The following is a 17569-nucleotide window of genomic DNA, read 5'->3' on the forward strand; positions in this document are numbered from 1 at the left end:
TGAAGCGTTGCAGCAGCCAACCCCCCAACATGTCTCACACATAACTCGACATGCCTCTGTCCCTGTGGGATTCGACCTTTACTTCCCGTACTAGTCTATAGTATTGTGGGTTAAGGTATTGAAGGCCCTAAGCCTCTGCGTTTGCATAACTAACGTCTGGATAGTTGCCTACTTGATCTCTTCATCACTGACTTGATCAGTTGAGCAGTATCGACATACTAAAATCTGTTGTGTGAACTAGAGTTATTAGGTTGAGGGAAACCTCTCGCTAGCTTTCAAAGCACCCTCCAATGGGAAATAATTGGATGACCTTTCGAAATTTGAGATTAAATTCGCCGACCTTTTAAAAGTTATGATTTAATTCACTGACCTTTTAGAATATGGGATCGAGACATGCGAATTTTTCAGAATGACGGATTTTTCTGTTTTTGTTCTATTTTCTTATTATTTCCTTCACAATATTTTGAATTGACTAAATTACTCACTTTAAACTATAAATCACAAAAAAATAAAATAAATTCTTCTCTCCACATTCTCGTTATGTGTTTATGTCTCTCTCCTTCACGTCTTTGAAAATGTGATGTTGAATTGAAGCATGTGTTTAAGATTATAGTGATGTGAATATAAGAACAATCAATTTTTTGCCACGACGGCTTGTTATCCGCACGCTCCAGCATTGCTTGAAATTCGCACGGTTAAATTCACATGGTGCTTTAAATTCGTACGCTCTAGCACATACTCACAGTGACTCTCACATTGTTCTATTAGAATGACTTGAATTTCGCACGGTGCTTGCGACATAGTCGTGATGATGGATGATGGGTTTTTGTCATCTGACATCGTTTGGCATTGTTTAGGGGTGAAAAAAACAATTCACTATTTTTTTGAATTTATTTTTAAATTCCTATATGTTTCACAGTGATGATAGAGGCCTTTACGGTTTACACAAAATACCAAAAGTTAAATATTTTATATCAATAATAAAAAAAAAAGAGAGATTTTAGCAAAGGTAAGGGGAGCTGAAGCTTTTCCTTACCTTTATGTATTCAGAGTAGGAAGGAAATGAATATTTTTATGGTATTTTAAGAAGAAAAGAAAGGAAAAATTGTACTCATTTTGTCCCAAATAAGTTGATATAAAATTTTTGGGCATGGAGGTTAAGAAACTAGATTGAAAATAATTGATATGGTTGTGTCAAAGCAAAATCTTGATCTCGTGCAAACGGATATAAATCGATATTCTCACAACCCTCCACTTTATGATCAGAATCATCACGACATGGTATGCCACCGCGCCTCTTTATGTGTGCATGCCAGTAATTCTTGGTCTCGTTGTCGCTTCATCCATGTAGCTTCGCTGCAATGGCTGACCACCTGCAAGGGAAAACTAGTTGTTAGCTCAAATATATCCCTCTAATTCATTCGTTTCACGTTATATACAAATATGGAATGTAACTATTACATCTATATTAATATGCCCTTGACCGAATAGGTCATAAAGCATGCATACAAAATATTGATACCTTAATTTCAGATATAAAAGTGGGGTTGGGATGTCTTTCAATTTCTTGGCTATTAACTCCATAGTCCACACTTATTTCTCATTTATCATAGTACTATCAAATCTTGAGGTGGTACCCTCAAAAATTCAAATCTCATCATTTCTTATTCCGTTCATAAATTGGGATAACATCATTTTCCGAATACTGTGTGTTATATACTCCATCTATATAGTATGTTCCCACTTTTTCAGTGTTCTACACGTTTTTTATCCAATTCAAGACTATTTAGGTGTTCAAGTTATGGAAACTATATCTGTCCTATATTCTGATTTTGTTACTAAATTGACTGATGATATCTAAATTCCATATCTATAAATTTGGTAAATTGAGGTGACGAGTATCTATTGTTTTTAATGCTAAATAACATAACCCTATGTTATCTAAATTCCATAAGTATAAATTTGGTAAATTGAGGTGATGAGTACCTATTTTTTATTGCTAAATAACATAGGAGTAGGAATTTGTAAGGTCAAATCTTCTAAAAGAAATCATATTTATTCAGTAGGAATGTAATCAAATGTAAACTCTTAAATATTGTACAAACTTCAAACTATGATCTGGACTGTTAAAAAATATCAACAGATTACAAAATAATAGCAACAGAAAATATCAACACATTGTCAACGGTTGACACCGTGTTGACATTGTATTGACATTGTGTCGACATCAAAATCTTGAAATTTTACATTGTGTTGAAAAGTTTGACGTTTGTATAATATATGAGTTTACATTTTATCACTGCCCTTATTCAGTATATATCAAACTGTGGGATAAGATTTCAATTTAAACCAAATTAATATGTTCCACAACATATTTAAATATTATATATTTAAATATACTTCTTAATTGCATCGGTGAATAACCCCCACCAAATCGGAGTAAGGAAGGGTACAACTTTCAACCCGGTTTTTACTAACAAGTGTTGCAAATCTAGATCTACAGGAATAACCAAGTCACAAAATTGGGTACGTAGGAACCTATGAACATGACTCCAATGGAATAAAATGCGAACGATGAAGAAAAAAAGTGTCCACTCTCTATAGATCTCTTCTCATCATCGGTTGTTGACTTGATATCATCAAATGTCCGATGGAGTTCGATAATGTGCAGGCCGATGTCGGCGTGGTGAACATGTATGTCTTCCAAGCCTTTGATGGCATACACAACAAGTTGCGTACAAAGTAGGTTGCAGTTCTCTTCGTTGGCTCTCCCCTCAGCCACGGACTTCGCTTTCTCGGAAACTTCATCCAGGAAGTTCAATTTATCTTCCAAGACTCCTTATGGGGTTGGCGGAGCAGCGGCATCGTCGTACTTGATGTGAAAGTCCAATTGTTGAGCCACAATGTACACACGTTGATTAAAGTGTGCAACGACCACTGGTTGAGGTTGGTAGCAAAAAGGAAGAATCAATAATATCATCTATGTACACAAATTCAATTCCCAATTTTAACTCAAATATGAAAGAAAAACAAAAGGTTGTCAACAATGGCTACATACTAGATGCTAATGATACATTGCCAATTAGCAAAGTAACTGACCATACATTTACTGTTTTATTGATTGTTTGAACTTATAATAATGCAGAGTAGCAGAATTAATGTAATGAGCTTCGACAAATAAGGAAAATCTCTAATCTCGACTTATCGCATATAAAGGTAAAGCTCTAGGGTAAAGCTCTAGCAAGAGAATTGAGATTGTCGGGTGTTAAAAATTTGAATAACTAATATAACGAATTACCGGTATATGTTACCAAATATAACTAATATTATTGAAAATATTATCGGTATAACGAATATTACCAGTATATACCGATAGTCTAAAATATGTATTGAAATGAATACATATCTAATTTACTGTAGTATATCATATGTACAGATTACATAATAATACTCCTTCTGTCCCATTAAAAATGAAATGTTTTCCTTTTTACATTGTCCCATTAAAAATGAAATATTTCCTAAAATGGAAACAACTTTATCTCTACTTTTTCATCTCGCTTACTTTACTCTTGCTTCATTAACTCACAAAACAACACTACATAAAATTTCGTGCCGATTTCCAAATGTTTCATATGTTAAATTACATGATCTTTTGTTCTTATCTCATCATCCATTATTGTTTTCTTTTCCCTAGCAAAAAGAGCCATGCTTTCAAATTAGAGTGGAATATTTTATTAAATTCCCATGTAGCGAAAATGAATAAAATCCATCAAAGTAAGGTTAAAAAATCATTAAATATCGCCGGAAAAAATGAATAGTTGGTAACTGAATTTTAATTATCATACTCTAGCTATAGTTTAACTTTAAAGATTAAAAATATTAAATGAGCCCAAATCCTTTTCGTTTCAATTTTCACGTCAATTTTTAATCATCGTATTATAGTTTCTTGTACTTTAGTAATTTTTTTGTTAGCTTTCGATTATGTACATTGTACCATTATTTAAGTTAGGAGTTTTTCATTGCATTAACTTTGTAATTTATTGAATTTTATTATTACAATTAGCAATACATATTTTCTTTATTTTACCTATTATTATTTAATTTACGTATTTTATCTTTATATCATTCTATTCATCATATTGGGCTAAAATCGGATAGTTAGGAATTGTGGGCTAAAATAGGACAGTTACGACGAATCGCCGTTTATGTCGTTATGGTCAGTGTTCTTTCATGATAGGATATGAGAAATAATCATTTATTGCTTAACTGTTGCGGGATGACCTTTTCTATATACACTTTAATTTCAAAATAGAAAGAGTGTATCGTGTCGTTATACGTCGTTGGATGACCAAAGACTTTTCTGACCTACAAATTATTTAACTGACAAATGATGGAAAATGTTCGTTATCATTAACCGTTGTCGAACGACATTTTTGTCATAAAACTAGTTTCAGCATTTGCGTTGTTATTAGTTGGGTTGTTGGACCTTGTCCATGCAATACCTTGTCTCTTTTTACAACAAAAGATAGATAATATTTGGTTATACAGTTGTATATTATCGAATACTCCTTATACACACTCAACGAATCTAAAATAAAAATATAAATAATTTATTTATTTATATATAAACTATTTCATTATTTATATTGTTATATATTATCGAGTAATCATTATACACACACTACGAATTTATAATAGAAAATAAATAATTTATATATTTTAACATACAAACTATTTCATTGTAGAAGCTATATTGTACATTGTTCAACACCCTCATTAAAAATTCTAGAAAATATCAATTATTTAAAGTTTCACGAGTATATCTTTAAAAAAAGTGTATCCTATTTTATTAGCGTATATTTCTCTATCTAAATCCTTATTTTGTCTCTATCTAATTCTTATTCAAAATTATACTCCCTCTGTCCGCGAATAAGAGTCTCGTTTTTCCATTTTAGTCCGTCCGCGAATAGGAGTCCCGGTTCACTTTTACCATAAATGGTAATAGGGTCTCACCTTCCACTAACTCATTTCACTCACATTTCATTTAAAATTAATATATACAAGTGGGACCTCTATTCTACTAACTTTTTCCCATCCACTTTTCTTAACATTTCTTAAAATCCGTGTCGCCTATAAATGAGACTCCTAATGGCGGACGAAGGGAATATTCCTTAAGAGCATCCACAATGGTTTTCGCTCAGCCATAGCCTAGCCACAAACTCCTCCTGCCACATCATCAGCACTAAAAATCCTCATGCCACATCATCAAAACAAGCAAATAGCTCAGCCATAGCCCAGCCACATCACTCAAAATTATATAAAACAAATAATGAACAATCACACAAAATACGGAATTAAATTTACGCCACAGATACGGGAAAATGCAACAATTTTATTTAAATTTTAAAAAAATTACATTTTAAAAAATCGTTACTCATTTCTCGGTGTTGATCCTGTACAGAAATTAAGATAGAGAGAGTACTCGTTAATACAAGTGGTGCGAATGAAAATGAAGTGCAAATCGCATATATATAATGTTTCGAAAATAAAAAAAAAAACCGTTGGGCTATGCGCTGGGCGATCCGGGCGCTGCAATGGCGCAGAGCGGATCGCCCAGCGCATAGCCCAGCCGATTTTGACCGCCTAGCGCTAGGCGAAATTCATTTCCGAAAAACCGCTCGGCGGTTTTCGGCTCCTGCAATGGTTCGCCTAGCGACCGCCTAGCGCCGGCGCTCGACTAGGCGGTGCGCTAGGCGCCATTGTGGATGCTCTAAAAGAATGTGGGTCCATGATGAAAAGGTGTAACTGAAATTATATTCCTGAAAAGCAACATCAATTTACTCCATTCCTATCTATATTTTGTCTTGTTATGAAGTACTCAATGTTTCATGGGAAAATGACAAACTACTTCAACATGTCAACTCAATGCCTACTCAGATTTCGTTGAAATGTGTAAGTTGTAACCGCCATGCAAACACATATCCCAATGCAACATTATTATTGCAGTAAGATCTGCCCTCCGTTGCCAATTGCACCACGCCCCTGTGTGCTATGCAACATTATTATTGTTAATATAAATGGTCTCTCTCTTATACAGAGTGTGAATTATCAAAGTGTTATTGTATTGCTCTTTTCCTGATTATGTGTCCCATTTTTCTATTTTAATTCATCTTTTATTAATTGTTTAATTTTATTTTTGCTATTTTTGATCGTGAACCTCATATTCCACTAATACACTTTACTCACATTTCATTATAATATTAAAATATTTTTTTCAATTCCATTTATTCTTTCAATTCACTTTTTTTATGATTTCTTAAAACCTATATTGGGTCAAAATAACAAATATTGACTGACAGACAGAGAAAGTATTTAAACTATTTAGCCATTCATTTTATAGAAAATATAATTATTATTTAAACTATTTAGCCATTCATTTTATAGAAAATATAATTATTAGTAAGTATGATGGATAATTATGTACATATCATCTACTCCACATAACATAGTAGTATATATTCAATGAACATGCGCATGAATGTACACCCTCACTGCGGTAAAGAAAGTCAGAAACCATGTAGTCTGTATATAAACTCTCACATTTGGACTAACATAATATATCACTATATCAAGCATGTAAACTAGATTACATCTTAAATATAGAGATTATATTAATACGGAGTGAGACACATGGCAAAATATACTATCAAAAGATATGTCAAATTACATGATTTTTTGTTCTTATCTCATTGATGGTTGGGCGAATTTTTGATGGTAGTGAATGCGGGTAAAAAATATAGATCACGACACAGGGAATTACGTGGTTCGATTTACTGAGGTAAATCTACGTCCACGGGAAGAAAGGAGGGCAAGATTGTATTGCTTGATCTGGTTTTCAGCTTACAAATACAGACTTGCTATATGATATTTGATGTCTAGAGCGCTCTCCCCCCTAGTCTATCTGATCTAAGTTCTATTTATACATTGAACTAAGATCGTGGCTTGCATCACCACTAACTAGGTCGTGGCTTACATCACCACTAACTAGGTCGTGGCTTACATCACCACTAACTAGGTCGTGGCTTACATCACCACTAAGTAGGTCGTGGCTTACATCATCAGTAATTAGGTCGTGGATGTCGTGGAGGTCATGAGATCCTGCATGGGTCCACTATCTCTTTGTTTGGTCCGCTATCCTGCATGAGATCCTGCATGAGTTGACACCACTATCTCCCAGTTCGGTCGAATAATGAGACCGAACTGCTGAACTATTGCCGAGCAGCTTTTGCCAATCTGAGAGTAGAGCTTGATTGGTCGGCTTTTACCGAGCTGTAGGCTGGGGCCGAACTCTTTGGTAATGCCGAACTGATACTCTTCCTTGGGGACCGAACTGCTGAGCTATTGCCGAGCAGCTTTTGCCAATCTGAGAGTAGAGCTTGATTGGTCGGCTTTTACCGAGCTGTAGGCTGGGGCCGAACTCTTTGGTAATGCCGAACTGATACTCTTCCTTGGGTTTTGGGCTGATGGGCCCATTGCTATTGGGCTTTGTTTAGTACGTACCCCATCACTCATCATCCACATCAACCAGCATCTATAGTGAAGACAAGACGAGAACGGACTCAGGAGCAACCGGAAACGTCAAGACGAGAACGGACTCAGGAGCAACCGGAAACGACAAGACAAGGACGGACTGAAGTTCGTAGAGGAGCTGTGATTATGAGTGAGCAAGATCAACAAATGCTTCGTGAAGAGACTCTTCGCCGCCGAGGTGCCAGAACTTCCCGGACTCAAGGAAGAGGCGGTAGGTCGATCAGAGCATCTCGTCGACCTGCTTATTCTTCAGCTGCCCGGAACACCCGAACTCGGCTTCACGAGGATTTTTTGAATAGGTGGCTCAACTTTAGCAACCGTGGACAGTAGAATAGTCCTTTGTAATAGCGTAACGCCTTCTCGTAGGGCAGCGGAGTTGTATGCCGAACAAGTTTTAATAAATGAAATCTTCATCTCGCTTCTATCACTGCGTATTTACAGCTCAGCGAAAAAATTTCATCGTGCTCGTCCTCGGTCTTATGAAGTAAACTTCTTTGACCGGACTCGTCCTCGGTCTTATAAAGTAAGCTTCTTTGACCGGACTCGTCTTTGGTCTTATGAAGTAAACTTCTTTGACCGGACTTGGTCCTCGGTCTTATGAAATAAACTTCTTTGACCGGACTCGTCTTTGGTCTTATGAAGTAAACTTCTTTGACCGGACTCGTCTTTGGCCTTATGAAGTAAATTTCTTTGACCGGACTAAGCTTGTGTCCTAATTTGGCGAGTTTTATCGCTCGGATCGGACTTTCCCTTGTCCTAATTTGGGGATCGGACTTTCCCTTGTCCTAATTCGGCGAGTTTTATCGCGTGGATCGGACTTTCCCTTGTCCTAATTCGGCGAGTTTTATCGCGTGGATCGGACTTTCCCTTGTCCTAAATCGGCGAGTTTTATCGCGTGGATCGGACTTTCCCTTTGTTGCAGTTCGTTTCAGACGAACTGCTTATTTCTTAAGCTGAATTGTGGTCTTGTATCCTCCTTAGAAGCTTGGACTCACAATCGTTGGCTTATACATGTTCTAAAAAGGGGATCAGCCTTCGAAGAACAAGATACCTCAGTAACATTTGTAAGAGACGACACGCACATAGACAGACAAAACGCACATAGACAAATAAAAAGGACGAACAAGATTTTAAACTTTTATAAAACAAGCACAAAGAACAAGTAAAAAAAACAAAGAAAGCACATACCTCTAGGACCGAACTAGACACAAGACTGACTGACCGGACTGTCTCTTACAAATGGAACTTCTTAAGGTTGGAAACGTGCCATGTTCGGGGTACTTGTTCTCCTGATACGTGAGTCAATTTGTAAGACCCTTTGCCGAGGACTTCTGACACCCGATATGGACCTTCCCATGTGGGTTCGAGTTTGCCCAGCTTTTCTGCTCGGCTTACTTCGTTGTTTCTCAAGACGAGATCTCCCACTTGAAATTGCAGCTTTTTCACCCTTTGGTTATAATACCGGGCTACTTGCTCCTTGTACTTGGCTGCTTTTATGCAGGCCAATTCTCTTCTTTCTTCGGCCAGATCTAGTTCGGCTCTCAGTCCGTCATCATTCATTTCTGAGGAGAAATTTAGAGTTCGGGGACTGGGTACGCCGATCTCAACCGGAATCACGGCTTCAGTGCCGTACACCAGACTGTACGGAGTTTCACCGTTGGAGGTTTTGGGTGTAGTTCGGTAGGACCATAGGACTTGAGGGAGATTTTCTACCCATTGTCCTTTGGCTTGTTCTAACCGAGCTTTTAACCCTTTCACCAAGATACGGTTTGTTACCTCCGTTTGTCCGTTTGCTTGTGGGTGGGAGACCGAAGTGAACCGCTGTTGAATATTCAGCTCTTGGCACCAATTCTTGAATGTCTTGTCGGTGAACTGAGTCCCATTATCCGAAATGAGGATGTGGGGTATGCCAAATCGGCACACTATGTTCTTCCAGACGAAATCCAATGCCTTCGAGCTCGTTATCGTAGCTAATGGTTCAGCCTCCACCCACTTCGTGAAGTAATCCACGGCAACGATAAGGAATTTCATTTGCCGAGGAGCTTGTGGTAGTGGTCCTACTATGTCTATGCCCCATTGCATAAAAGGCCAAGGGCTTTGCATAGCACATAGATCGGTCTGCGGCATCCTTGGGATATTTGCATGGATTTGGCACTTCGTACATGTCTTGACGAGCTGCACTGCTTCTTGTACCAAAGTTGGCCAATAATATCCCCATCTCAGAACTTTTTTAGCTAGAGCTCTAGCTCCGATGTGGCTACCGCAAGATCCTTCATGAACTTCTCTAAGGATGTAGTCCGTCTCTTCTGGTCCTACACATCGCAATAACGGTTGAAGGTAGGACTTTCTGTATAGGACTCCTTCATGAAGTTCATACCGAAGTGCTCGGCATGTGATTTTCCGAGCTTCTCTCTTATCCTCGGGCAGTTGTCCTTGATCTAGATACTGTAAGATCGGCGTCATCCAGTTCGGCGAGCTGGTTACTGAATGTACCTCAGCTTCATCAATGCTTCGGTGTAGTAATTCCTCCACCTTTGAGCTCGGATATGAGGCCAACTTACTTAAAGTATCTGCTCGGCTGTTTTCCGCTCTGGGAATGCGGATTATCCGAAAATAAGAGAAACTTCGGCTAATGCTTTGCGCTTTGTCCAAGTATTTTTTCATCCTCTCATCTCGGGCTTCACTTGTACCCAGCATGTGATTCACTATGACTTGTGAATCACAATGGATTTTGAGAGATTTGACAAATAGACTTTGCGCTAAGTGAAGTCCGGCAAGGAGGGCTTCGTATTCGGCTTCGTTATTAGTAGTTGGGAATAAGAACCGAAGTGAATAAGTTACCTCGTGTCCGTCGGGAGCGATAAGTAGAATACCAGCTCCACTTCCCGTTTTATTCGAAGCTCCATCTACGAATCCGCTCCAGCAATCCGGCGGCTCTACTTCGGATTCCAGGGGCTGTGCTAGTTCGGTATTGGCAGAATTTTTCTGTTCGGCAATGACAGGGATTACTTGATCGAACTTTGCCTCTGTAAGAAAATCTGCCAAGGCTTGTCCCTTGATGGCTTTCCGAGGTAGGTATTCGATTGAGTGTTCTCCCAACTCTATGGCCCATTTGGCGATTCTGCCTGATGCTTCTGGCTTGGTCAAAACTTGCCGAAGTGGCAGATCGGTTAAGACGCATACCTTGTGAGCATAGAAGTATGGCCGCAGTCTCCTTGCTGCATTTACTAACGCCAGAGCAATTTTTTCCAGAGGTTGATACCTTGTTTCTGGACCTCTTAATGCTCGGCTTGTAAAGTAGATGGGAAGCTGCTTTAGGCCTTCTTCTCGTACAAGCACCGCGCTAATGGTTTGATCTGATGCCGCTAAGTATAAGAATATCACTTCGGCATCGGTTGGAGCAGAGAGAATTGGAAGCTTGGCTAAATAACTTTTGAGCTCGTCAAAAGCCTTTTTCTGCTCGGCTCCCCACTCAAACTTTGGTGCCTTTTTCAACACTTTGAAGAACGGCAGTTGCTTTTCGGCTGCTTGGGAAAGGAATCTATTCAGTGCGGCTAGACATCCAGTTAGCCTTTGCACATCATGTATGGACTTCGGCATCGCCATGTTCTGAACAACTTGAACTTTTGAGGGATTTGCCTTGAGTCCGTCCTTTGAAACCCAACAACCCAGAAACTTTCCCGAATCTACCAAAAAGGTACATTTTTGGGGATTGAGTTTGAGGTTGGCTTTTTTGAGCACGTCGAGGGTGGATTTGAGGTTGTCTTCGTACTCCGAAGTGCTTCTGCTTTTGACGACTATGTCGTCAACATACACTTCAACCTCTTTTCCGATCAAATGCCGAAAAAGCTTATCTACCATCCTTTGATATGTGGCTCCGGCATTCTTTAAACCGAATGGCATCTTTTTATAAGCAAAGATGCCGAAGTCAGTAATGAAAGCCGTTTTTGAAGCATCATTCTCATCCATTAAAACTTGGTGGTAGCCTTTGTATAAATCAAGAAAACAGAAAATTTCGAAGCCGATCAAAGCTTCTACTTTTTATCTATGTTCGGAAGGGGATAGCAATCTTTAGGACAGTGCTTGTTTAGATCGGTAAAATCTATGCACATCCGCCATCCTCCTTCTTTTTTCTTGATCATCACAGGATTGGCCACCCAAGAAGGATATTTCACCTCGAATAATACATCCGCTTTCAATAATTGGCGGACTTCGTCATGGATGACTTGATTTCTTTCTGCCGCAAAGAGTCTTTGCTTCTGTTTTATAGGCCGGACTGAAGGATCAATATTTAACCGATGAGTGATTACCTCAGGGGGCACTCCGGTCATGTCCAACGGAGACCATGCAAAGACATCTTTGTACTCCTTGAGGAGCTGGATGGTCTTTTCCCGGAGTAGAGGCGTTCCCGCGAAACCGATCTTGACCGTTCTGGATGGATCATCTTCGTATAACTGAACGGTCATTGAGTTCGACTCTGGTGTGACTTCGGTCATTTCGCTTGCCTCTGACTCCGGCTGCTGTGATTGCTATGCTTGATGATGCCGATCTGATTGCTCGGCACTTTTAAGCGCAATCTGCAGACACTCTTTTGCTCTCTTTTGATCACCTCGGATGACCGCTATCCCACCTTTAGTGGGAATCTTGATGGTGAGGTGATAAGTAGAGCAAACGGCCCGAACTGCGTTGAGCCAGTCTCTTCCCAAGATGATGTTGTACGGGGACCGAGCTTTTACCACAAAGAACTCGATCATCGTACTGGAGCTTGTAGGCGCTTTTCCCACCGTGATCGGAAGGCTGATAATACCTTCAGGGCGGGTGTCCTCCTGGGCGAAACTTTTCAGAGGAAGTGGAGCCGGACTGAGCCGAGCTGGATCCACTTCTAGTTTATCGAAACATTCTTTAAAAAGAATGCTGACTGACGCTCCGGTATCCACAAACACTCTGTGGATCAGTTTGTTTGCCACTCCGGCTTGGATGACAATAGCGTCTTGATGAGGAGAGATGGCCGGGACGGGATCTGCATCTGAAAATGTAATCACTTCGTCCTGCTTCAGCCTTTTATGCGTTGGCTCCTCTCGATTGAAGCCTCTGCGCTCTGACTTCAGGGACGATTTAGTCTTCCCGGCAGGGAGAGCATCAATAGTCAGGATTACTCCATCATATTGCAGCTCGTCATCGTCTTCGGGGTCCTGTTGCTTTTTCAGATCCTGAGGAGCGCAGTTCGCACCTCTCTGCTTTTTGTTCTTTTTCGGCTGCTTGCTTTGGTATTTTTTTAACGTCCCTGCTTTCACAAGAGCATCAATACCTGCAGCCAAATGTCGGCACTCCTCGGTATCGTGACCGTGGTCTTGATGGAAGGAGCAATATTGATCCTGAGGTCGACGCGCGGCCGATTTCGTCATCCGCTTTGGTTTTTCGAACATATCGGAATGCAGTTCGAAAATTTCCGCTCTCGACTTGTTCAATGGTACGAACTGAGCGGGCGGCTTCTCAGGATTGAGACGTGGCCCCAATCGGTCTTGCACCGGAGTCCTTTGAATCCTTTCAAAAGGAGTTCGGCGAGGATGTCCCTGATCGCCAAAAGGAGTTCGGCGAGGATGTCCCTGATCGCTATGATCGGGCTTCCTCCTGTCTCCTCGGGATGAGCTGTCTAAAGACCGTTTGCGACGGTCTGCCTCATCGGCACGGGAGAACTGGTCCGCAATGTCCCACATCTCTTGAGCTGTTTGCGGACTGCATTCCACGAGCTTTCTGTAGAGAGCTCCGGGCAGGATTCCATTTTGGAATGCCGAAATGACAAGTAGATCATTGAGATCATCTACTTGTAGGCATTCCTTGTGGAATCTCGTCATAAAGTCGCTGATCTTTTCGTCACGACTTTGACGTATAGAAAGCAGCTGAGCCGAAGTGATTCGGGCTTCCGCTTTCTGAAAGAACCTCCTGTGGAAAGCATCCATTAGATCTCGGTAAGATCTAATGCTGCCTTGGGGGAGGCTATCGAACCACCTTCTTGCGTTCCCGATAAGCAGCTCGGGAAACAGCTTGCACATATGGACCTCATTGAGACCTTGGTTCGCCATGTTATACTGATAGCGTCCCAGGAAGTCATGAGGATTCACTAACCCGTCATAAGTCATCGACGGAGTTCGGTAGTTCTGTGGCAAGGGAGTTCGGGTGATATCGTCCGAGAACGGAGTCTTCAATGCTCCGTACATGGCGAACCCGACATCTCTTCGGTATGGAGGAGATGGAGTTCTCCTGTGATTCCGGTACCGAGGAGGAACAGGAACATGTCGGGGTTGAGGATTCTTCTTCCTGGAAGACACGGCACTACTGCGGTAGTGACTTTCATGTCTGGATGAGGAGGGAGAATCCACCGTTTTCGTCTCCGGCTTTTGGCCCTTTTGCAGGAAAATTAAGAACTCTTCCTGCTTCTCGGCCAAAAACAACTTGACAGCCTCGTTCAAATCGGGCTGCTGGGAAGACTCGGGGCGATGAGTCTTTGAGCGGCTTGTTCCTTCTCCGTGAGAACTGGAAGTAGATTTCTCCCGAGGCTGTTTTCCAGACCTGCGGGCTGGACTAGCTTCCTCAGGGTTATCACGAACGGTATTATGGGTGTTATGTGATCTGGTATGCATTTTTTTTTTTGGGGTGGAAAAAGGGTCAAAAATTCGCTTTATCACAACCTTCCCACAGACGGCGCCAGTGATGGTTGGGCGAATTTTTGATGGTAGTGAATGCGGGTAAAAAATATAGATCACGACACAGGGAATTACGTGGTTCGATTTACTGAGGTAAATCTACGTCCACGGGAAGAAAGGAGGGCAAGATTGTATTGCTTGATCTGGTTTTCAGCTTACAAATACAGACTTGCTATATGATATTTGATGTCTAGAGCGCTCTCCCCCCTAGTCTATCTGATCTAAGTTCTATTTATACATTGAACTAAGATCGTGGCTTGCATCACCACTAACTAGGTCGTGGCTTACATCACCACTAACTAGGTCGTGGCTTACATCACCACTAACTAGGTCGTGGCTTACATCACCACTAAGTAGGTCGTGGCTTACATCATCAGTAATTAGGTCGTGGATGTCGTGGAGGTCATGAGATCCTGCATGGGTCCACTATCTCTTTGTTTGGTCCGCTATCCTGCATGAGATCCTGCATGAGTTGACACCACTATCTCCCAGTTCGGTCGAATAATGAGACCGAACTGCTGAACTATTGCCGAGCAGCTTTTGCCAATCTGAGAGTAGAGCTTGATTGGTCGGCTTTTACCGAGCTGTAGGCTGGGGCCGAACTCTTTGGTAATGCCGAACTGATACTCTTCCTTGGGGACCGAACTGCTGAGCTATTGCCGAGCAGCTTTTGCCAATCTGAGAGTAGAGCTTGATTGGTCGGCTTTTACCGAGCTGTAGGCTGGGGCCGAACTCTTTGGTAATGCCGAACTGATACTCTTCCTTGGGTTTTGGGCTGATGGGCCCATTGCTATTGGGCTTTGTTTAGTACGTACCCCATCACTCATCATCCACATCAACCAGCATCTATAGTCGTTTTCTTTTTCCTAGCAAAAAGAGCCATCATGCTTTCAAATTAGAGTGGCATATTGCATTAAATTCTCATGTAGAGAAAATGAATAAAACTATCAAATTAAGGTAAAAAGTATTAAATATTGCTGGATAGAAATGAATATTTGGTTAGATGAGTGTTTAGCTACAGTAAAGTATTTGAAGCAAAAAAAAATGTGATATAATTGCATCTGAGTGCAACCTTTATAAATAGGAAATCAAGCAGCCCCAAAAACTGTGTCTAAGAGAGAGACTTTGCAAATAAAATCAAACTAGTTAGATTTTTCTTGAAAAAAAAGAAGTAAAAATGGTAGGCACTGAAGCTGCAGTTGTGATCGAAAGCTCCGTCCCTTCAGATGTTGCTGCTTCCGTGGCCGCGGTTGCGATGGCGGCGGCCACTGAGGTTGAAGTGATCAAAACTACCGAGTCGAAGCTCACTAACCTTAAGATTCAAACTGTTCCCATTCTCGATTTTGATAAGTATGCATAGTTTTTGTTTTTCTTCATCTTTGCTATTTTTGTTTTATGATCTCTACTTTTTGTGTAAATTGCATGCAGTGAGCATTTTGTGTGTTTTTTTCCTTGTTTCTCTCTCTCTTCTACAGCCTGCATGTGGTCTCTCTTCATGTATATAGGAGTGCTCAATTTTTTTAATTAGTGTTTGTGTTTTTGATCTATCATTTGCGTGTGCATGCATGTAGTAACACAATATTTTCACCAATTCTTCGCGTGTTTTTCACACATTGTGTGCTACTTCAGTGTGGGTTTTCTTTGCTTCATGTGTGCATTTTTTTCTTTATATTTTGACAAATTAAAGAAATATGGAATTATAATCTCAGCGGTGGTGATCCCACCATGTATGAAGCCTACTAGAAATTAATTGGTGATGATTTCAAAATCACCATTTAAGCATCTGAAGCCCTAAGCTACTTCTCCAACCCCAAGAGTTTTGCTGGTATATGCTCCCTAAACTCGAGCAAGAAATCAAGAATCTCCACAATTGGGTAGGAAATGCCGTCGTGGAAGGTCGCCACTTCGTGGTTGGGAATGGCTCCAGCCAGCTTATCCAAGCCGCTCTGTACGCCCCGGCTAAACCCCTCGACCCCCCAAGCCCCATCAGTGTTGTGTCCGCGGCTCCCTTCTACTCCGTCAGTCTTCAATTGACATCGATTGTTTCATTCTAGCTATTGTTTGGATCTAATAAGTCTTTGTTGGTTGCAGTGCTATCCACAGATAGCAAGCTATATGAGATCGAGGTTGTTCGAGTGGGGAGGCGATGCTTATGCTTACAACGATGACAAAGCCTACATAGAGATGGTCACATCCCGAACAATCCTGATGGTGAATTAAGGGGCCCTGTGTTGAAGAGAGCCAATGGCATGCTCGTGCATGATCTTGCATACTACTGGCCTCAATCACAAAGCCTGTTGATGAAAACGTTATGCTCATCACTATATCTAAATGCACAGGACATGCAGGGTCGAGGATCGGGTAAAGGGCCTAAAAATACATTGGTTTTTATGGCATTAAATGCCATTGTTTATATGTTTTTATATGTGGTTGGTTTCATTTTTTTTTGTGTATGTGAAGGTGGGCGATAGTGAAGGACCCTTATGTGGCTAAGCGGATGGTCAGGTTCATGGAAATCAGCACCATTGGGGTGTCCAAGGAAGCTCAACTCAGAGCTATTACCATCTTGTCGATGATCTCCACCAACAGCTGCCCAAGTAATTTCTTCGAGTTCGGGCGGTCTGTTATGGCTGAGCGATGGAAGAAGCTGCGAGAAGCTCTTCAGGGAACTGTCAACACTGCAACTTCACACACGACTACAACGAATGCCATCCAGGTAAACAACGTCTAGCGATTGTTTGACTTTGTATATTCGCGTTGGTGATCGATATTGCATGATATTATCTGTTTTGAACAGCTTACGCTTGGATGAAGGCCCAAGAGGGAGTCAACCTAGAAGAGGTGACGAAGGAGGAGAAAATTCGAGTACGAGCAGGTGGGACTTTCGGGTGCCCCAATAACTATGCTAGGATTAGTATGTTGGGCAGGGATAAAGACGTTGATTTGCTTCTAAAGAGACTTCCCTCCATTTTTAAACGTCTAGCTCTTTGAAGCCTTTGTTCATAGCTTACATTTGTTTCAGCCATGTGTCGTAGTGGTCTCGGTACTTTGGTGTTTGTAATCAATAAAACAACTTTTAATTAGTTTTGTGTTTGTCTTGTCTTCATGACTACTCCATTATTTCTGTGTGAGTGCTAAAAATACTCCTCCAAACTTAATTCAATAAAACCCTTTACAATCTTATTATTCAAAACCATACATAACATTAATAGTACATAATTCTATCATCAACTCTCTAATGGTCAATCACACTTAAATTTCAAGCTTGAAATAAT

General features: G+C 40.7%; 1 pseudogene; it reads left to right on the forward strand.

Moving 5' to 3' along the window:
- Positions 1-15471: 15471 nt before the first annotated feature.
- On the forward strand, positions 15472-17285 carry LOC121770394 (annotated as a pseudogene).
- The last annotated feature ends 284 nt before the right edge of the window (positions 17286-17569 follow it).

Source organism: Salvia splendens, chromosome 16, assembly GCF_004379255.2.
Source record: "Salvia splendens isolate huo1 chromosome 16, SspV2, whole genome shotgun sequence".
In the NCBI taxonomy this organism is placed as follows: Eukaryota; Viridiplantae; Streptophyta; class Magnoliopsida; order Lamiales; family Lamiaceae; genus Salvia; species Salvia splendens.